The sequence below is a fragment of the Micromesistius poutassou genome (assembly GCF_964030765.1).
Source record: "Micromesistius poutassou genome assembly, chromosome: 6".
NCBI classification, from domain to species: Eukaryota; Metazoa; Chordata; class Actinopteri; order Gadiformes; family Gadidae; genus Micromesistius; species Micromesistius poutassou.
In genome coordinates, this window is record NC_140276.1 from 2,165,202 (window position 1) to 2,189,493 (window position 24,292).

The following is a 24,292-nucleotide window of genomic DNA, read 5'->3' on the forward strand; positions in this document are numbered from 1 at the left end:
ACACTTCTTCAAAGTCGGTTGGATTTTTCCTCAGGGTCTGGTCTGCAGGCAGTGTGTTGTCATTGTAAGACGTGGCAAATTTAAAGTCACTTGTTCTAGATCCAGTGGTTAAATAAGCATCATAATTGTATGTGCTGCGTAAAGTTCCAGTGCCGTCCACATCTGCATAGTTTGGAGGGAGATAAGAGCTGGGAATAGCAACCGCTCCATCAAATAACAGTCTGGGCTTTCTCCTCCGACAAAACCTCAATCCCAGAATGATAATAATGAAAGTCAGGAAAAAGGTGGAGACGGATACCAGTGCGATGATCAGATAAGATGTTAATTTAGAACTGCTATCTTCAAAAGCCATGTCCTTCAGTTCTGGTACTTCAGCCAAGTTATCAGAAATCAGTAAAAACATGGAACATGTAGCAGAGAGGGAGGGCAGTCCGTTATCTTTTACAGCGACTACAATGTTCTGTTTCATGTTGTCAGAATCAGAAATGTCTCGCTGGGTCCTGATCTCCCCACTGTGCAGATCGACTTTGAAAAGTCCCGGATCAGTGGACTTAATGATATGATAGGACAGCCAGGCGTTCTGTCCAGAATCTCCATCAACTGCTATCACCTTGGAAACCAGAGAACCTCCTTGTGCAGCTTTGGGTACCAGTTCAGTCATGAAGGAGTTTCCCTCTGGGGCGGGGTAAAGTATCTGAGGAGTGTTGTCATTTACATCCGCTATGAAGACACTCACAGTCACGTTGCTGCTGAGTGGAGGAGAGCCGTTGTCTCGTGCCATTACATAGACTTTAAAGGTCCTAAACTGTTCATAATCAAACGACCTTACACTTTGGATCACTCCGGTGTCTCCATTAACAGATAGATAAGAGGAAACTGGAGCACCGTTGACCTCACCAGGTAAAAGAGAATAGATCACTGTACCGTTTTGTCTCCAGTCTGCGTCATGGGCCTTAACAGAACACAGGCTGTGGCCTGGTTTGTTGTTTTCAGAAACATACGCGTTGTATGACTGTTCATCAAAAACCGGTGGGTTGTCATTTACATCAGCGATAGAGACCTGAACGGTTTTAAACGAGGACAGCGGAGGAGAGCCCTCGTCGATAGCAGTAACTGTTATGTTATAATGAGGAATTAATTCACGGTCTAGTTTATCCGTTGTCACCAAAGAATAATAGTTTTTGATGGAAGGAATTAGTTTAAATGGAACATTTTCCTGAATAAAGCAGCGGATCTGTCGATTTTGTTCTGAATCCATATCCTGCACGTTAATTATTCCAACCTCTGTACCAGGTGATACATTCTCAGCCACTGGATTGGTCAACGATTTTAACGATATGATTGGAGCATTATCATTGGCGTCTGTAATAAATATAATAACTTTTGTATCTGTAGAGAGACCATAACCATCTTTGGCCTCTATATATATTTCATGTTTCGATCCTTCTTCAAAGTCAATGTCACCTATAACAGTAACGTCCCCTGTTTTCTGATCAAGTGAAAACAGCATTCGGGACTTATCTGACATTTTGTTAAATTCATATGTAACCTCTCCATTAACGCCCTCGTCTGCGTCAGTAGCGCTAACAGTGATCACGTGGGTTTTCAACGGAGAGTTTTCCGGCAGGCTGGCCTCATACACGGCCTGACTAAACACTGGGGCGTTATCATTAGCGTCCAACACAGTGACGTCTACGGTTAGAGTACCTGATCTCTGAGGAGAACCACCGTCCAGAGCCGTTAACAATAATTTAATTCCTTGTTGTTCTTCTCTGTCTAATTCTTGATTTAAAACCAATTCAGCGTATTTGATTCCAGCACTTGTGGTTTGAGTATTTAATATAAAATGTATATTGTCCTGAAGAATATAGTTTTGAACGCCGTTCTGGCCTATATCTGCATCATGGGCAGCGTTGACGCGGTAGCGAGCTCCTTTTACAGCGGATTCTGTAATTTCCAGTTTGATTGTATCCTTCGGGAACAGTGGTGTGTTATCGTTGATGTCGTCGATTTTCAGTGATATACGATGTAATTCTAAGGGAGATTCAAATAGAAGCTCAAATTTGAGAAAACACGAAGCCTTTTCTCCACAGAGCTCTTCTCTGTCTATTCTCTTCGCGACGGTCAGGTCTCCGGTACGAAGATTTATATCACAGTATGCTATATTTCGTTCTGTCTCAATACGAGCTTTGCGAGCAATCATTCTTCCCACATCAATCCCAAGATCCTTTGCAACATTTCCAATGATAGATCCATGCTTCATTTCCTCTTGAATCGAATAGTCCAGCTCGCCATTTGTGAAGTGCAGTAAGACAATGAAAAATAAGATCAAACCGTAAAATCCACAATGTATGTGTTCCATTTTCGTACAAGAGCTGTCTAACACACTGTCGTGACTTGTCGATCACACTAAAAACAATTCCCAGTTGAGCTACATCCAATCAAAGCAACGCTACTGAAGTCGGTGTTCTCCCTACTAGTTTCAACCCTTGTCTGCGTGCATGCATGCAAGCCTTGGCTTTGTGCTCGAGCCCGTCAATACGCGCTATGGACATGAGGGTCGGTATCGTAGAGCTTTGCTGGTCTATAGTGACACCATGAGTATACCAGGGATATAACACATAATGCGTGTATATGCAATCCATTTACTCAACAGACTATAATATGAAGATATTACGAATGATAAAAACAAGAACACATGCCAATACAATACAAAGACACAGCGGGATGTGCTTTGAAGCATAAAGGGTTCAGGGTCATCATATGAAGTCAGCACCCCGGACAGAGGCAGAACATTCTTCTTTACATCAGCGTGACAGATCTGCAATGTTTTGGCTGCGATTGTGAACTTATAGATATTATTCTTAAACCTACGAGCATATAAAAAAAAAAATTTTCATGCTCATATGACTACTAAAATATTGATTGCATTATAGTTTAAGGCACACATTCTATTCATATCAATACATTTATTGAATAATGAAAAGTGAATCTGTATTTCTTTGATGAAAAGTTCACAAGCAGCAACATGTTTATCTATAGTACATTATAATGAAGGAGTGCAAGAATGCAAATTAATTGCCTTCTCTGGTTCCAAACCAAACTCATCTCGATGAAAGGTTGCAAATGTAAAAAGGGTAAATTGATTTAATACACTCTATATTTTTCATGGCCTATCTAAATCATCTCGTGTGACTATCCCTATTAGTATTTCAGGTGCTACTCAAAATATGCATGATATCGAGGTATGAACACAACAAGGGCGTCAAACACCCAAACCACATCAGCCTCACATGTGACACTTTGTCTCTGTGTTGTAAATGCTTAACAATCAGCAAGTCTAAAACAGTGAATTATTACAAAGTACATTCTTTGGTGTTGGATCAATGAACATATCAGGAATAAACTCTACAGTCTGCCTACCTCAGGGGAAACATCATGGTCACCAAACACTTCTTCAAAGTCTGTTGGATTTTTCCTCAGGGTCTGGTCTGCAGGCAGTGTGTTGTCATTGTAAGACGTGGCAAATTTAAAGTCACTTGTTCTAGATCCAGTGGTTAAATATGCATCATAATTGTATGTGCTGCGTAAAGTTCCAGTGCCGTCCACATCTGCATAGTTTGGAGGGAGATAAGAACTGGGAATAGCAACCGCTCCATCAAATAACATTCTGGGCTTTCTCCTCCGACAGAACCTCAATCCCAGAATGATGATAATGAAAGTCAGGAAAAAGGTGGAGACGGATACCAGTGCGATGATCAGATAGGATGTTAATTTAGAACTGCTGTCTTCATAAGCCATGTCCTTCAGTTCTGGTACTTCAGCCAAGTTATCAGAAATCATTAAAAACATGGAACATGTAGCAGAGAGGGAGGGCTGTCCGTTATCCTTTACAGTGACTACAATGTTCTGTTTCATGTTGTCAGAATCAGAAATGTCTCGCTGGGTCCTGATCTCCCCACTGTGCAGATCGATTTTGAAAAGTCCAGGATCAGTGGACTTAATGATCTGATACGACAGCCAGGCGTTCTGTCCAGAGTCCCCATCAACTGCTATCACCTTGGAAACCAGAGAACCTCCTTGTGCAGCTTTGGGTACCAGTTCAGTCATGAAGGAGTTTCCCTCTGGGGCGGGGTAAAGTATCTGAGGAGTGTTGTCATTTACATCCGTTATGAAGACACTCACAGTCACATTGCTGCTGAGTGGAGGAGAACCGTTGTCTCGTGCCATAACATGGACTTTAAAGCTCCTAAACTGTTCATAATCAAACAACCTTACACTTTGGATCACTCCGGTGTCTCCATTAACAGATAGATAAGAGGAAACTGGAGCACCGTTGACTTCTCCAGGTAAAAGAGAATAGATCACTGTACCGTTTTGTCTCCAGTCTGGGTCATGGGCCTTAACAGAACACAGGCTGTGGCCCGGTTTGTTGTTCTCAGGTACATAACTGCTATACGACTGTTGCTCAAACACAGGTGGGTTGTCGTTGACGTCAGCGATAGAGACTTGAACGTTTTTAAACGAGGACAGAGGTGGAGAGCCCTCGTCGATGGCAGTAATTGTAATGTTATAATGAGGCAGTACTTCGCGGTCTAGTTCTTCCGTGGTCACCAGAGAATAATAGTTTTTGATAGAGGGAATTAGTTTGAACGGCACGTTTTGTTGAATGCTGCAGCGAACTTGTCGGTTTTCTTCAGAATCTTTATCTTGGATGTTAATTAGTCCAACCTCTGTACCAGGTGATACATTCTCAGGCACTGGATTAGTCAACGATTTTAACAATATGACTGGTGCATTGTCATTTGCGTCAGTAATACTTATAATAACTTTAGTATCAGTAGAGAGACCATAACCATCTTTTGCCTCGACATATATTTCATATTTCGATCCTTCTTCAAAGTCAATTTCACCCATAACAGTCACTTCACCTGTTTTCTTATCAAGTGAAAAAAGCTTTCGTGACTTATCAGACATTTTGTTAAATTCATATGTAACTTCTCCATTAACGCCCTCGTCTGCGTCAGTAGCGCTAACAGTGATCACGTGGGTTTTCAACGGAGAGTTTTCAGGCAGGCTGGCCTCATACACGGCCTGACTAAACACTGGGGCGTTATCATTAGCGTCCAACACAGTGACGTCTATGGTTAGAGTACCTGATCTCTGAGGAGAACCACCGTCCAGAGCCGTTAACAATAATTTAATTTCCTGTTGTTCCTCTCTGTCTAATTCTTGATTTAAAACCAATTCAGCGTAGTTTATTCCAGCAGTTGTGGTCTGTTTATTTAAAATAAAATGTATATTTTCCTGAAGAATGTAGCTTTGAACGCCATTCTGGCCTATATCTGCATCATGGGCCGCGTTGACGCGATAGCGAGCTCCTTTGTCAGCGGATTCTCTAATTTCCAGTTTAATTGTATCCTTCGGGAACAGTGGTGTGTTATCGTTGATGTCGTCGATTTTCAGTGATATGCGATGTAATTCTAAGGGTGATTCCAATAGAAGCTCAAATTTGAGAATACAAGAAGCCTTTTCTCCACAGAGCTCTTCTCTGTCTATTCTCTTCGCGACAGTAAGGTCTCCGGTACGAAGATTTATATCACAGTGACCGATGCTATTTTCTTCTGTCTCAATACGAGCTTTGCGAGCTGTCATTTTTCCCACATCAATCCCAAAATCCTTTGCAACATTTCCAATGATAAAACCAAGCTTCATCTCCTCCTGAATCGAATAGTCCAGCTCGCCATTTGTGCAGTGCAGTAGGCCTAGGCCTAAGACAATGAAAACGAAGATCAAACCGTAAAATCCACAATGTCTGTTTTCCATTTTCGTTCGAAAGCTGTGCAATACACACTCGTCGATTGCACTAAAAACTATTTCCAGTTGAGCTACACCGTATTGAAACAACGCTACTGGAGTTGGTTTACTCCTTACTATTTTCAAACCATGTGTGCGTGCATGCAAGCCTTGGCTTTGTGCTCGAGTCCGTCAATAAGCACGACAGACATGAGGGTCGTTGTAACAGCGCTTTGCTGGTCTATACTGACACCATGAGTATATCGGAGACATAACACATCAAGTGTGTACATTGAATTTTATCAATACACGTAATACAATCAATTACAATGACAAAAACACGACATTACAATAAAAAAAACACAGCGGTATGTGCTTTGAAAGATTAAAGGATTCAGGGTCAAAATATAACGTCAGTGCCTCGGAGAGAGGCAGAACATTCATCAGAATGACAAATTGCAGTATTTGGCTGCGATTGTGAAGTGATATTTTATTATTCTCAAACCTACTATCATGTAACGTGTATCATTTTCTTAATGCTGATATGGAAACTGAATCCTAAGGAAATTAAATTAAATCATTATATTTTTCTCAGCTATCCCAATTATTATGTGCAAGAAACATATTCCAGGTCCTGCTCAAAACTTGCATGATATTGGGGTATGAACAAAACACCTTTCAAATGGATAGATCTGCCTCAAATCTTTCACCATGTTTTTGTGTTGTAAATGCTTAACAAAGTGAGTGTGAAACAATGAATAATTACAAAGTTTACATTTTTGTGTTAAATCTCTGAAAATATTAAGAAGAGACTCTAGGGTCTGCCTACCTCAGGGGAAACATCAAGGTCTCCAAACACTTCTTCAAAGTCTGTTGGATTTTTCCTCAGGGTCTGGTCTGCAGGCAGTGTGTTGTCATTGTAAGACGTGGCAAATTTAAAGTCACTTGTTCTAGATCCAGTGGTTAAATAAGCATCATAATTGTATGTGCTGCGTAAAGTTCCAGTGCCGTCCACATCTGCATAGTTTGGAGGGAGATAAGAGCTGGGAATAGCAACCGCTCCATCAAATAACATTCTGGGCTTTCTCCTCCGACAAAACCTCAATCCCAGAATGATGATAATGAAAGTCAGGAAAAAGGTGGAGACGGATACCAGCGCTATGATCAGATAGGATGTTAATTTAGAACTGCTGTCTTCATAAGCCATATCCTTGAGTTCTGGTACTTCAGCCAAGTTATCAGAAATCAGTAAAAACATAGAACATGTAGCAGAGAGGGAGGGCTGTCCGTTATCCTTTACAGTGACTACAATGTTCTGTTTCATATTGTCAGAATCAGAAATGTCTCGCTGGGTCCTGATCTCCCCACTGTGCAGATCGATTTTGAAAAGTCCCGGATCAGTGGACTTAATGATCTGATAGGACAGCCAGGCGTTCTGTCCAGAGTCCCCATCAACTGCTATCACCTTGGAAACCAGAGAACCTCCTTGTGCAGCTTTGGGTACCAGTTCAGTCATGAAGGAGTTTCCCTCTGGGGCGGGGTAAAGTATCTGAGGAGTGTTATCATTTACATCCGTTATGAAGACACTCACAGTCACGTTGCTGCTGAGTGGAGGAGAGCCGTTGTCTCGTGCCATTACATAGACTTTAAAGCTCCTAAACTGTTCATAATCAAACAACCTGACACTTTGGATCACTCCGGTGTCTCCATTAACAGATAGATAAGAGGAGACTGGAGCACCGTTTACTTCTCCAGGTAAAAGAGAATAGATCACTGTACCGTTTTGTCTCCAGTCTGGGTCATGGGCCTTAACAGAACACAGGCTGTGGCCCGGTTTGTTGTTCTCAGGGACATAGCTGCTATACGACTGTTCCTCAAACACAGGTGGGTTGTCGTTGACGTCAGCTATTGAGATGTGAACAACTTTAACTGACGTCAGAGGAGGAGAGCCCTCATCTGTGGCGGATATTGTAATGTTGTATTCAGACACTAGTTCCCTGTCTAGTTTCTCTGTTGTTACCAAAGAATAATAGTTCTTAATTGAAGGAATAAGGTTAAAAGGAACATGTTGTTGAAGAGAACACCTAACCTTTCGGTTTTTCTCTGAATCTCTATCCTGCACGTTAAGAAGGCCCACCTCCGTACCAGGTGATGCATTTTCTGGTACTGGATTGGATAACGATTTCAAGGCAATGATAGGGGCATTATCATTAACATCGGTAATTCTTACAATTACTCTAGCGTCTGAAGAAATACCAAATCCATCTTTTGCTTGAACAATAATCTCATATTTTGATCCCTCCTCAAAGTCAATATCACCTGCAACAAATATTTCTCCAGTCTGTCGATTAAGAGAGAACAGTTTTCGTGACTTTTCAGACACCCGTCCGAGTCCGTACGTAACTACTCCATTAACACCCTCGTCTGCGTCAGAAGCGCTAACGGTGATTACAGGGGATTTTATCGGAGTGTTTTCAGGCAGACTGGCCTCATACACGGCCTGACTAAACACTGGGGCGTTATCATTAGCGTCCAACACAGTGACGTCTATCGCTACTGTGCCTGATCTCTGAGGAGAACCACCATCCAGAGCCGACAGTAATAATTTGATATCCTTCTGGTCCTCTCTATCTAATTCCTTTTCTAAAACTAATTCGCCATATTTACTACCATCACTTGACGTTTGTATATTGAAAACAAAGTGGTCATTCTGTTTTAGAGTGTATCTCTGAACACCGTTTTGGCCTATATCTTCATCATGGGCCGCATCGACGCGATACCGAGCTCCTTTGACAGCCAATTCACTGATTTCCAGCTTGATTATATCCGTTGGGAAACTCGGTGCATTGTCGTTTATGTCTTGTATCTGCAGTGATACGCGGTGTAATTCTAATGGAGATTCCAAAAGCAGCTCGAATTTCAGAACACACGACGGCTTTTCCCCGCATTGTTCCTCTCTGTCGATTCTCTCTGAAACAATGAGTTCTCCGCTCCGAAGATTGACGTCACAATACCTCCGTTCGTTTTCCTCTGTTTCAATGCGAGTCTTCCTAGCAGATAATATGTCCAATGTAAGTCCCAGATCCTTAGCGATATTCCCAATTACAGATCCACGCTTCATCTCCTCTTGAACAGTATAGTCCAGGTCGCCATGAACGTGATTCAGCGCACATAATACGAATAAAAACACGCAAAGACCAAATCCTTTGTATTCCATCCTTGCAAATCGTGTATTAAATTATATAAAATATAGTTTCGTGATTTCTAACCCCGTCTAAATAAATGTATTCGATCGAAAAAAGGGGTAGACCATCGGCCCTTAATGGCCCGCCGCTTTTCGACGAATCTCTGGGTTTGTCTGCCTTCTCCTCTCGTCAAGAGGTGGTTGGGGGAAAGACTGACGATTATATTACATTGGAATCTATTGCGGGCGCATAGCGACACCTTGAGTCATAACGGAGTATAAACATGTAAAAGTGGCGTGAGCTCCAACACATGCTCACTTCGAGTTCGTGAAAAATCGACGCCAGGGGCTCTTGGCGTTAACTGCTGAGGCAATGGGTGTCCTTGTGCGTCTTCATTCGACGCAGGGGGTTTGTAATCCCTCCACGGCGATATCTGACGCCAAGGGATAGCGCTCCCGCTAATCATTTTTTCGTAGGATGGTAGGGGCAAGTAGCCTAGCGCATTTTAGGGTTAGGGTAGGGTTAGGGTAGTAGTGGTTAGGGTTATGGTTAGGGTAGTAGTGGTTAGGGTTAGGGTTACACACTTATCACTGTTCGCCGTGGAGGGATTACATTGTAATGAGTTGAAAAACCCCTGCGTCGAATGAAGATTTGACGAACTCGCAGTGAGACTGCGTTGTTAGCTCATGTAACACCAAACGCTATTCTATTTACTTGTGCTTTTTGTTTTATCCTCTGACTAAGTTAAACAATAACTTACGACATATGTGCACCATATGGAAAAGGTAATGGACAAATTCCAGCGAGTTAAACAATTTCCCCTTCATTTAAATTTAATTTGTGGCCAATATAGCATTCACGGTGGTCCAGCACCATGGACAGCGACATAGCATGCAGTAGTCAGCAGAGTTCCATCAGACATAGCTCAGCATGCAGACTGTTGAACACCATCTGTCCTCCACATAATGTAGCAGTAACATTAGTAGTGGTTGGAGTAGCCAACACATAGTGGCATGAGTATGCGAAAGCCTCTAAATACTCAACAACAAAGTTGGACTAGTGGTTACAGACTGGCCAAAGAGAATATAATAAAACTGCATAGGAACCAGACAGGATGATCCATTCAAAAATATCTATCCCAAACAGTGTAGAGAGAAAAACATGAATTAAAATGACAAATCAACTTTTTTCATTGACTTCTTAATTTAAGTTAAGGTGGATACTTACACTTATAGCCCTGAAAGAAAGTCTGTCCATCCTCAACTAGTTCTTCAGCAACAACTACTTTCTTTCACACGCTAATTAAATAAATACAAATAATGTCATGTAGGACTGTTAATAGGAATACAACATCAAAAAAAACAACTTCATGCACTATTAACAATGAAAATCGGAAACATATGATATCACCATGTGGGCCTGCAAAGATAAAAACATGCCTGACGGTCCTTTACAAACTATTTGCTTCAGATAAAAATAGTATTTCTCTTAATTTATTTGCCACAATGCCTACCTCAGGGGAAACATCAAGGTCTCCAAACACTTCTTCAAAGTCTGTTGGATTCTTTCTCAGGGTCTGGTCTGCAGGCAGTGTGTTGTCATTGTAAGACGTGACGAATTTAAAGTCACTTGTTCTAGATCCAGTGGTTAAATATGCATCATAATTATATGTGCTGCGTAAAGTTCCAGTGCCGTCCACATCTGCGTAGTTTGGAGGGAGATAAGAGCTGGGAATAGCAACCGCTCCATCAAATAACAGTCTTGGCTTTCTCCTCCGACAAAACCTCAATCCCAGAATGATAATAATGAAAGTCAGGAAAAAGGTGGAGACGGATACCAGCGCGATGATCAGATAAGATGTTAATTTAGAACTGCCGTCTTCATAAGCCATGTCCTTCAGTTCTGGTACTTCAGCCAAGTTATCAGAAATCAGTAAAAACATTGAACATGTAGCAGAGAGGGATGGCTGTCCGTTATCCTTTACAGCGACTACAATGTTCTGTTTCATGTTATCAGAATCAGACATGTCTCGCTGGGTCCTGATCTCCCCACTGTGCAGATCGATTTTGAAAAGGCCCGGATCAGTGGACTTAATGATCTGATAGGACAGCCAGGCGTTCTGTCCAGAGTCCCCATCAACTGCTATCACCTTGGAAACCAGAGAACCTCCTTGTGCAGCTTTGGGTACCAGTTCAGTCATGAAGGAGTTTCCCTCTGGGGCGGGGTAAAGTATCTGAGGAGTGTTGTCATTTACATCCGTTATGAAGACACTCACAGTCACGTTGCTGCTGAGCGGAGGAGAGCCGTTGTCTCGTGCCATAACATAGACTTTGAAGGTCCTAAACTGTTCATAATCAAACGACCTGACACTTTGGATCACTCCGGTGTCTCCATTAACAGATATATATGAGGAGACTGGAGCACCGTTGACCTCACCAGGTAAAAGAGAATAGATCACTGTACCGTTTTGTCTCCAGTCTGGGTCATGCGCCTTAACAGAACACAGGCTGTGGCCCGGTTTGTTGTTCTCAGGGACATAGCTGCTATACGACTGTTCCTCAAACACAGGTGGGTTGTCGTTGACGTCAGCGATAGAGACTTGAACGTTTTTAAACGAGGACAGAGGTGGAGAGCCCTCGTCGATGGCAGTAATTGTAATGTTATAATGAGGCAATAATTCGCGGTCTAGCTTTTCCGTGGTCACCAGAGAATAATAGTTTTTGATAGAGGGAATTAGTTTGAACGGCACGTTTTGTTGAATGCTGCAGCGAACTTGTCGGTTTTCTTCAGAATCTTTATCTTGGATGTTAATTAGTCCAACCTCTGTACCAGGTGATACATTCTCAGGCACTGGATTAGTCAACGATTTTAACAATATGACTGGTGCATTGTCATTTGCGTCGGTAATACTTATAATAACTTTAGTATCAGTAGAGAGACCATAACCATCTTTTGCCTCTACATATATTTCATATTTCGATCCTTCTTCAAAGTCAATTTCACCCATAACAGTCACTTCACCTGTTTTCTGATCAAGTGAAAAAAGCTTACGTGACTTATCGGACATTTTGTTAAATTCATATGTAACCTCTCCATTAACGCCCTCGTCTGCGTCAGTAGCGCTAACAGTGATCACGTGGGTTTTCAACGGCGTGTTTTCAGGCAGGCTGGCCTCATACACGGCCTGACTAAACACTGGAGCGTTATCATTAGCGTCCAACACAGTGACGTCTATGGTTAGAGTACCTGATCTCTGAGGAGAACCACCGTCCAGAGCCGTTAACAATAATTTAATTTCCTGTTGTTCCTCTCTGTCTAATTCTTGATTTAAAACCAATTCAGCGTAGTTTATTCCAGCAGTTGTGGTCTGTTTATTTAAAATAAAATGAATATTTTCCTGAAGAATGTAGCTTTGAACGCCGTTCTGACCTATATCTGCATCATGGGCCGCGTTGACGCGATAACGAGCTCCTTTGTCAGCGGATTCCCCAATTTCCAGTTTAATTGTATCCTTCGGAAACAGTGGTGTATTATCGTTTATGTCGTCGATTTTCAGTGATATGCGATGTAATTCTAAGGGTGATTCCAATAGAAGCTCAAATTTGAGAACACAAGAAGCCTTATCTCCACAGAGCTCTTCTCTGTCTATTCTCTTCGCGACAGTCAGGTCTCCGGTACGAAGATTTATATCACAGTGACCGATGCTATTTTCTTCCGTCTCAATACGAGCTTTGCGAGCAGTCATTTTCCCCACATCAATCCCAAAATCCTTTGCAACATTTCCAATGATAAAACCAAGCTTCATCTCCTCCTGAATCGAATAGTCCAGCTCGCCATTTGTGAAGTGCAGTAGGCCTAGGCCTAAGACAATGACAACGAAGATCAAACCGTAAAATCCACAATGTCTGTTTTCCATTTTCGTTCGAAAGCTGTACAATACACACTCGTCGATTGCACTAAAAACTATTTCCAGTTGAGCTACTATGGAAGAAAATTTACCTTACATTATTATGCTAACATATACTTTTCATCTGGCCTATATGCTATATAAATATAATAATGGTGAAGAAAAGCTCAAGAAGACAAGTCCCCACTCCTCTCTAACAGAGGGCCTAAAAGGGTGCCACAAAGTCTATCGATTAACCTATCTGTGCTTACCCACTGACATAGAGGTCAAAGATCAGGTGACCAGATGCTAGCCTAGGGGAAAAGACCAACAGGACACCCCATTCCTGGGTCCAAAAAACTGTTGATAGATCACAGGGTCACAGGAATTCCTGGGAGACAGGATGCGGGCCAGGAGGGAAACTAGAACAACAACTGATTGTTCGTGAGACTAATTAAAACATGGTGTGTGCGGGGGATATCGATACCTAAAGAACAACCTCCTCAATGGACAGAAAGGGAGATATAAGGAGGGGCCCGTGACCAGCACTCCAGTTCTTTGTCAAACCAACTCGGCTTTGCTCTTACTTGTTCGCGAGTAAAAATAAAGTCTTTTGTCATTCTTGCTCCGGTCTCCTCGAACTCTCTTATTTAAGTTATAGTGTTAAATGCGGTTTATCTACCACATATTTGGCGTCACGAACAGGATTGGATAACAGGGACACGCCAGCTGCTGTGCTGCAGGACGGGGTCCGGACGGATCACACAATAGAGTGGCCACTCATCTTAAAAAGGTAAGCTGTGTCTTATCATTATATAGAAAAATTGTGTGATCTGTTCCTGCCCTGTCCGAACGCTAAGCAGCAGGTAAAGTGACTCTTCAATTAACGAACCATTAGTTATAGAAAAAGAGAGAGGAGCCCTGTGGAGGAATGACGTGCGCGCACTAACCATACATGCTCTGTGGTTTACTAACTCAAAGGATCTGTGGTTTTAACTTGGTACAGTTATTGTTTTGGTGTTTTGGATAAGTAGGCCTGTAAATTCCTGTGAACTGTCGGCTAAAGGAACGAATTAGTGGAAAAGTTCCAATAGGACAGCGCTCGCAGGTCCCTAGATCACCCCCAGAAATCAGATTCTGTTGTGGGATAGATTAGTAGGGTTGCTTCTGATCAACCCTAATTGGAGTTAAGGGTCAGGAGTGGGATTCCTCAGTCGCGGCCTTAAGGAAATTAGTTGTTTTGGTGCTGGGGAGAGGTTGGGATTCTTGAACCTGGTTCTTTGAGCAAGTTCTGGTAGATTAAGAGTTTTGCTATCTTGAACCTGGTTCTTTGAGAAAAGTTCTGGTTGATCGGAGTCGTGGATTCTATATCCTGGTTTTTTAGTAAAAGTTCCGGTAATCAAGGTTTCGGATCCTTAGCCCTGGTTTTAAAACAGCTAGTTTCTAGTTAAGGAGGACGGAAAGAAGTGGGCTGCCCGCTGGCGCCGCCTCTGTTAGAGAGGGACAGTGATGTCAGTCAGCGCCTAAAGGTCTCAGGTATACCGCCTTGCGGATAATAAGGGTCAGAATACTGAGATCGGTTCTGTGGGGGCACTAGAACCAACTCTACGGATGCTGCCAATATAAGATAAGCTTACTTGGTTAGTAAAAGGTGGGAGTATAAAAATTGGATATCGCCTCTGTGCTAAGCTGAACTGAATCAAGCGGTAGAGAAGCCTAGGACTTTACGCCTAGCTAACGAAGCAGCAGAGTATTGAGTATTGGCAAACTACAAAACAAAATACTAAATTAAGTTAAAATTCCAAAATTGAAAATCGGAATGTTAGAGTAGGCAATATTTTCGAACCTTATATAAATGCGCATATAGTGTTTGTCTATGTTGATCTAAATTTTGACGGGCTATAAAAACGCCTTATCGATCTGTACGTTCTGCAGTCGCTCAGAACCTTGTATAATTGGCCGTTCCTGTTTTAAACAAAAGACTGGCTACAGTCAAACTTTTTTTTGTAATTAAAGGCGAGTTAGTGACTAGTTCCACTCAGAACCTTGTGCAACAAATTCGACCGTTCTACGACAAACTATAAAAAGTTGTATAAGTCATTTTCTTTCTGCATTCAAGCCGCGGTAGGGTTAAGTCACCTCGGAGACTTGTGCAGCCCGTTTTCTTTTCTTTTATTCTGTCGCAAATAAATTGGAGAGACAGAGAAGTGCTGGAAAAGCGTATAGAAAGCACTTCGATAGTAGGAATAAATAGAATCGGTAATAATTGATTTGTCTGAAGTAGATGTGTAAACCCCCTGGTTTTGTCTGATCAGGAGAAAAGGACAGGCTAGAGGTTAGGAAGGGTGGGGGCAAGAGCCCAGGAGCAGAGCAGAAGTAAGAATCGGCAAAGGTGGGAGGGGAGCACATTCCAATCGGCAGAGACAAGGAAAATTTTAACTAACGAGTAGAATAAACTCAAACAAATTGTATTAAGGAAATAGTGTTTGTACACCTAAGAAAATAAATATGGCACCTACAGCAGTGGAGATTTTGGGTAGAGATTGTCCACTGCTTAAAGATGAGATAAAGAAGATCTCAGAGAAGTGGGAAAAGAGAACAGCAACATCGGGCACAAAGTGGCCAAAGGGAGGAGCTTTTGATGGAGTGATGTGTATGGACATGGAGGTAATGATAAGGAATTACAGGGTTAACAAACAAGGAAAAAAGGAAGTAGAGAAAATGGAGAGGGAGAAGTTGGTGCTAGCCTTGTTCCAAAAGGAAGGAGAGAGATGAAGAAAGATAAAGAACAGCTAAGGAAATGTTGAATGGAGATGAGAAAGTGGACAGTAAAGGGGATATCAAGCAAGATGGAGAAAAAGATAAGGATTGTGTAACACAAGGAGGGAAAGGCCCACCCATACGCATGGACTGTTATAAAGGAATTAGGAAAGCAATGGAAGAGTTATAAGACAGACTATCCCCGAGACATTCGGGAATAGTTAACAAGTAATGGGAAAATCACATCCTGCGTCTCTGTGTCTGCGGGAATGCGCCTGTCTTTGTGGCACCTTTGGGGGGATAGGTTCACAGGCTGTATTTCACCCCCATAGGGGGAGGGAGACAGTGTTCCATCTGATAGAGCACATTCGCGAACCCTGTCTTATGGGGGTCAGAGATCCACTCATGTCTTCAACACGGGTGGGTATCTGAGTCAATCACTATTAGAAAATGGGAATATTGTATCGATTTGATGTTGACAAATGAAAAACTAGATAGATATAATAACACTGTTTTTGTAATGGTATAGAAAAATGGAAATAGTAATGAACAGGTCAGGGACTCGGGTAGCTATAAGTATGTAAAAATTAAACTGGGTTTTACTTTATTCGAATAAGTCATATGCACGTTTGATGTGGTATACAGAGGGTAGAGGTGTAGCAAAGGTTGGACAATATCAAATTCGAACAATAGGTAGAATAAATGATTAGGTCATCCGAGATTAAATCGTTGGGGTAAGGAAAAGAGACAATTGGGTAGAAGAATAAAGCAGAATTGTGAATTAAGTAACGGTCAAAGCAGAAGTGAGTCGCCTAATATTGAAGATGCAAATTTTAAATATTGTGATTTTTTATTTTTATGTTCAAACGGCAACAGCTACCAGGGACACCAAGAACAAGGGAGCAACAACCGGGGACAGGCGGGACCCCTTATGGGTCAAGGATACTAGGGGTTATTGTCTAGACTCCATAACATGAACAATTAGCATTTAAAGTTGTCCATAGCATGCACACCGCTCCTCCACAGAAGTCCAGGGGTCAACCAGCGCTGGGGACTCTTTCTAAGAGTTCAGGGAAAATCCTCTCTCACCAATCTGAGCAGAAGGACCCGCCCTAAAAGGGCTCGGGGAGGGCGGAGTTAATGCACAGTTCAACAGACTTGACAAGGCTTAAGTACCAAAAAGATAACACAAATAAAATATTTCTTGAGGGAGTACGGTAATAACGGACATCATATTAAAAAGTGATGTCAAAAATTAGAGGTGATAATCTACAATACCTACAATTAGACTAAATAAATAAGATAAAATGTTATCCAAATTTCTAATTCAGGTTGTCCACGGTGGAAGAGTGGGGGAGGAAAGAACCAGGTGTTTGAGTGTGAGCCTGTCTACTTGTGTATGTCAGGGCCGAGATAAGGGAGGTTACTCCTCTACTCAGAGTGGGGGAAGACATGTTAACAAGGAAATGGTCTTTACTATAATTGATTATGATTACATTCTTGTCAACCAATTACTAACTTATAAAAGATATTCAGATATTCATATTATGCCTAATTACTTTTCTTTTTCAGGTGCAGTTTTGATTAGTTTTAGTCTTCCTAGGACAACAGTTATCATTCATGGATGAACAGCAAAGTTCAAAAGGAGGTTATAAGGACAATTAAAGACAGTGTTGCAATTAACCAAGTGATTTAACCTAAAAAGTATGAATAAAAAATAAGTGTCATGCATTTAAGGAAGTTTAAGTTGTGATCAGTGTTTTCTAAATTTAAAATAAATAAATAAAAATAATAATAATCACACTAAAAAAGGTAATTGAATAGATATGGGTATGATAAGAATAAGACTGGAATGCAAAATGCTGGAATGCTTAATAAACTGAAAAAGTAAAAATACATCAATTAAAATATAGAATCAAGAACAGTACCAGTAACTAGTAGATTGGCGCTACATCTGCTGGGAAGGGTTCCTCCATGCTAGGTTCTCAATTTACATTCAGAAGTAGTGGGTTTACCTTTCAAATGCCAATACCACTGCTGGAACGCTTTGATAAAATGTTAGCATTTGATAATACAATATTTTTAACTCTGTTAGAAAGTTACTTTTTGATTCGCCCCATTATTCCTCACACACACACACACACAGGATAAGCACCCTGCTGTGTCTCTGTTTCGCAAACACTTGGCTGCATGAGTAGCTGGGGAAGAAGAATCTGTTTCCATTCCTCCACTTTGCAATCCATACCACCTAATGGGTGGAAACTGATTGTATCCCAGGCCCGGCATCCTGCAGTAAGCCAGTATGGAAGGCTGGTTAGCCAACGACGGGTAAGATCCCACCTTGAAACCAGGGACAACCTAAGGCAGGCACAGTCACGATTACTTGGCAGAGTCACTGTGAGCACTGACTCACTTGATCATGAAGTGACGAGCTGCAACCATCATAGGAAGAGCCGGGTGAGGTGAAAGGTGGAGGAGGAACAGGAGTCAGATATGTTGGCTCAGGCAGCGGAAGCAGTGGACTTAGAATGAGGCATGTTGCGTTTTTGTTTATAAGACTTTCACGATATATACAGACTCACGGTATGTGACGTTTTCGGTTAAAACTCGGGAACAGTGTGGTTTTAAGGCGGTTGAGGGTAAACCCACCAATATCAACCTTTGGTTTTGGATATACTGGCTTTGAATTCCCTTCCCAATAGATTGGCTTCAATCAAAGATAGTTAAGGTTAGGGACCTCAAAGGTGGTTGCACCAACGGCATTGTTAGGTTTGTTTATCATTTAATGAGGATGATGTCCGCATGAAGGAGAAAGCTGGTGTCTGTGAGCAAAACATGTGTGGTTGAAGAGGGGTGCTGTACGCACTTCCACAGGGTTATGGAGAACCCATAGCGGGATGATGCTGGCACCGTTGGGGATACTAATGCGCATGGTTTTGACCATTGCGCAAGGGGGGAGGTATTGAGGAGAATTGGAAAACAAGGTTTTTCTTCACCATACTTGCAGACAATGATAGGTATTGAGGAGAATTGGAAAACAAGGTTTTTCTTCACCATACTTGCAGACAATGATTGATAACCAGCTAAATGAGTGTGAAGTATGTGCAAAAAACAATGTAAGGAAAACAATAACTACTCCGTTGGGACACATTCCCACACCTGAAGGACCATTCAGACATTTGGTCATGGACTATGTTGACATGATTAAAAGTGTAAATGGTAAAAGGTACATGTTAGTTATCATTGACAGGTTCAGCAGATGGGTAGAAGCAGTCCCATCAAAAGACCAAAGCGCGGCTACAGTAATCAAGTTTCTGACTAGAGAAGTCATGCCAAGGTTTGGAATCCCGTCTGAGATTAGCTCAGACAATGGTGCAGCGTTTATTCAGAAAACACTCAAACAAGTGATTCAGTATTTGCATGTCAAACAAAGGTTAGGTTGCGTCTACCATCCTCAATCACAAGGTATGGTGGAAAGAGTGAATGGGACGCTCAAGACAAAAATTAACAAAATCTGTGCAAGCACTAAATTGAATTGGATTGATGCACTACCACTAGCACTAATGAGTTATCGCATGCAAGCTAACAGAACAACACATCTAACCCCGCATGAAATGCTTACGGGTCGACCCATGCCTTCACCTATCATTCGAGGGCCCCACAAGGGACCTCCATTAGAACAATTGGAAATCGAATTGAGAAAGTATATAAGACAGCTGACTTCTATACATAAGCTTATATTCCAACAGGAGAAAGACCGAGTACCAGAGTTGGAGGAGGAACCACCAAGAGGGGTGGAGCCAGGTGACCAGGTGTACCTAAGAGTGTTCCGGAGAAAGTGGAACCAGCCCAGGAGAGAAGGACCATACAAAGTCACCAAGGCAACACCAACAGCCATCCAGGTGGAAGGAAGTGCCACATGGTACCATCTCAACCACTGCACCAGAGCTGCTCCACCAAGGACGAGGGAGGAGCGTGAGGAGGAGCCAGATGCAGACACGCCCGGAGCTGACCAACTACCCCAGGACCAGACCCAGCCGAGCCAGGAGCAACAGCCACACAACGATGCTGAAGATGGTGTGCCTGCTGCTGATCCTTTACGGGTTGTGCCAGATTCCGCTGGTGCAAGGACAGATCCAGAGGAAGAATGAAACTACAGAGACTGGACAGACCTGGAACAGCCAAGAAGCAGCTGAAGGAAATGTGACAGAAACACAGGAAAGTCCAGCCCAGAGACATTCAGGAATAGTTCAGGGGACAGAGAGAATAGTCTTTCACGCTCAGGTACCACCACAAAGACTGAACCAGGTTAATGAACAAATTACTTTTTCTGTCAAGATAGGTAACGTAATGCTATGCGCACTTGCTTTCCAGAAGCATGGTCAATTAGCTTTGGGGAAACATCAATGTGAAGTGAAAATTCAAAAAGAACCAACGTACTGGTGTTTGACAGTAGAATCACAAAAACCATGGGACTACGACAGTGGCGAGTATAAACTAACAATGGAAAAATATTTGTTTCCTAAAATAGAGTCAGCAATGACAATCAATTTGACACTAATTGCAGAAGCCCCTTGTATAACCAAAAGCCAACAGGGTAAGGTCGTTGCACCTGAACAAAGCGAGTCAGAAAAAACCCCAGCTAATGACAAAGTAAATACAACCATAACCACCGCTAAGGTAGATCAAGCTCCAGTTAGACGTATTGGGAAAGATCCACTAATAACCGCTAATAGATTAAACTCAACTCTAGATGCAGGTGAGATTAATGTAACTTCTAATATCGAGGAAATTGCACAATCTTCAATCACTAATGTAACTTCCATCAGAGAAGAAACAACAATCATGAATGAGCCAATAACCACACTAGAAACAAATGGTAAAGCAGCTACCTTTATGAGTAAGACAAAACAGACAAACAATGCTAGCAGAAAATAACTTAGAAACACTGGCAACTGAAAAATCGATGGTCAATTCCGAAATTATGATAAATAAGATCAAAATATCGACATTTGCGTCTGAAACTATTGCGGTTGAAATCTTAACATTGACACCAATATGCCTTGAAGAGACTATTGTAAAGCAGGCACTCATCCCTGAGAATAAAAAGAACTTTGAAAATATTGGGCGCTCCCCAAAAACAAGATCCCTACAGTATAAACCTGACGCCTCTGGACGCATTAGGGTAAGGGCGCAAACAACAGACCAGTTGTTCAAACAAGCAAAAGAAAATAGTTGGTATAAATGGGTAGAATACACCGGAAAACAGATAGAGGCAGATAACTGTTATTTATGTAGTAGAAATTATCAGAATGCTTTGTATGTAATAAATACTAAATACAATTGGGAATTGTGCAGAGACGAGTGGAGACAGCAATTCAATAACAAACAGGTCAATTCAAATAAAACACGAACAGAAGGTGTTGCTCCCCGTAAGCACGTTGTATGTTCAATGCAATGTTTATTGTACTTAGGATCGAGTAAATACAACGTATATTTTGAAGATAAATGGGAGGGAAATCCTCTAAACGAAATAATGAAAAGATGTCGAGAAATGGACATAACTCTATCAAATGCAATAGGCGAAGTGACACTACCAATGGGAACAGATTTCCAAATAGAGGAGCGATTAGAATGCTACCAAAACGACGAAGAAAGCGAGGAGGCCAGCGATGTAGGCACCATGCCAGAGGAACAGTGTGAAATAATTTGGAATATCACAAGATACGGTATCAACAGGCAACTACTGCGAGAACAACCACCTGTCATTAAAGGGGACCAGCACCTACAAAGCCCTCAGCAAATGGCTAAAAAGGCATACATGTCAACCTTGTGGGGCGATAATACATTCGTAAGCCAAGACAAAGTGGTGGCAGATCAGTTTTGGATCTGCGGCAACAACATTCTTCGTCCCTCACTTGGTAAATTGTGGAGAGGCAGATGTGCAAGAGTGCAAGTGGTTACAGAGATTGCAATATTACCATCCATAAATGACGCTATCGGTGACACAAAAAGTACTGACCTAAACAGGCGAAAAAGAGCATATGAACCGGACAAGGACATAAAAATTGACAAAATAGGACAACCCAGAGGCATACCTGAAGAATTTAAGGCACGAAATGAAATAGCAGCAGGTTTTGAATCAATAATACCAGCAATCGGAATCTCAAAAAATGTGGAATGGATCAACTACATTTATTACAATCAACAAAGGTTTATCAACTACACGGATGATGCCTTATCCGCTTTAGGTGAACAGCTGAAAGCCACAAGTGCTGTGGCTTGGCAAAATAGACAAGCCTTGGATTGGCTCTTAGCAGAGAAGGGAGGAGTGTGTGCTCTTATAGGTGAAATGTGCTGTACCTTCATCCCAAATAACACCGCTCCAGATGGATCATTCACCCTTGCAATGAATAACCTCAAAAGACTAAGAAAGGAGGTAAAAGATAACGCAGGCCATGGACAGCATATGTTTGGATGGATGGATTTAAAACTTGGTGCATGGGGAGCGATGCTAGCCAAAGTGGGTTTAGCACTTTCAATAATATTAATTGTGGTAGGATTGATCTTCTGCTGTTGCATCCCTATAGTCAGATCAGTAATAACGTCCAGGCTCTCTAAGGAGATGGCCATCATGATAACTAGCATAGAAGAGTCAAAAGATGGGGAATGGAAGCTCTATGGAGAGATAGATCAGAGCGAAGCGGAAGATGAGTAGGCCTACAGCCTGAACTACGTAGAATAGTACCCAGCCCTGTGGCGTTCGACACCTATATAAGAGAATCAATATAGGCTACCTGGTTTACTTGAATGATGAGTTTATTACTTGAAAACAACCAATGAGGGTTATGTTTGTCATTGCATAGTATTGTTTAAAATCACCTGAACCATTCAAAACCGCATATGCCTGAAGGAGATTTCAAATGTATTCTTATGTTACTAATTTTGTTCTTATGTTACTGTTCTTACTTTGTATTAACTCACAATGCATGCTTTTTCAATCTTGTATCACACATATTTACGTTAGTTGTGATTATTATTCTTACTTTTTTACGTATATATTTTTGATATAATCGTACGCCGAATGGACTGAGGGTAGAACACTGTAGTCTTATGATTATACGGGTCTTATAAATTGTGTGTACCAATTGCAGGGATCACTATACTTGAATGAGGTATCACATCTGGTAATCTTTTTTACCTAAAAACAGGTTGAAAACCCTGAAAAACCTTACAGGTTGCGAGTCCTGACTAAGGCTAGGTTTTTTCTGATAACCAGATGTGATGCTGACTACTTGTCTAGTGGCCGACAGAATGTCCTATAGATTAATTGATAGAAATGTACTACTGTTCTATGTTATTGGGACTTGGTAAGTCCCAAAGGGGGGATATATGGAAGAAAATTTACCTTACATTATTATGCTAACATATACTTTTCATCTGGCCTATATGCTATATAAATATAATAATGGTGAAGAAAAGCTCAAGAAGACAAGTCCCCACTCCTCTCTAACAGAGGGCCTAAAAGGGTGCCACAAAGTCTATCGATTAACCTATCTGTGCTTACCCACTGACATAGAGGTCAAAGATCAGGTGACCAGATGCTAGCCTAGGGGAAAAGACCAACAGGACACCCCATTCCTGGGTCCAAAAAACTGTTGATAGATCACAGGGTCACAGGAATTCCTGGGAGACAGGATGCGGGCCAGGAGGGAAACTAGAACAACAACTGATTGTTCGTGAGACTAATTAAAACATGGTGTGTGCGGGGGATATCGATACCTAAAGAACAACCTCCTCAATGGACAGAAAGGGAGATATAAGGAGGGGCCCGTGACCAGCACTCCAGTTCTTTGTCAAACCAACTCGGCTTTGCTCTTACTTGTTCGCGAGTAAAAATAAAGTCTTTTGTCATTCTTGCTCCGGTCTCCTCGAACTCTCTTATTTAAGTTATAGTGTTAAATGCGGTTTATCTACCACACTACACCGTATTGAAACAACGCTACTGGAGTTGGTTTACTCCTTACTATTTTCAAACCATGTGTGCGTGCATGCAAGCCTTGGCTTTGTGCTCGAGTCCGTCAATAAGCACGACAGACATGAGGGGTCGCAGCGCTTTGCTGGTCTATACTGACACCATGAGTATATCAGAGACATAACACATCAAGTGTGTACATTGAATTTGATCAATACACGTAATACAATCAATTACAATAAAAAAAACACAGCGGTATGTGCTTTGAAAGATTAAAGGATTCAGGGTCAAAATATAACGTCAGTGCCTCGGAGAAAGGCAGAACATTCATCAGAATGACAAATTGCAGTATTTGGCTGCGATTGTGAAGTGATATTTTATTCTTCTCAAACCTACTATCATGTAACATGTATAATTTCCTTAATGATGATATGGAAACTGAATCCTAAGGAAATTAAATGAAATCATTATATTTTTCTCAGCTATCCCAATTATTATGTGCAAGAAACGTATTCCAGGTCCTGCTCAAAACTTGCATGATATTGGGGTATGAACAAAACACCTTTCAAATGGATAGATCTGCCTTCACCATGTTTTTGTGTTGTAAATGCTTAACAAAGTGAGTGTGAAACAATGAATAATTACAAAGTGTACATTTTTGTGTTAAATCTCTGAAAATATTAAGAAGAG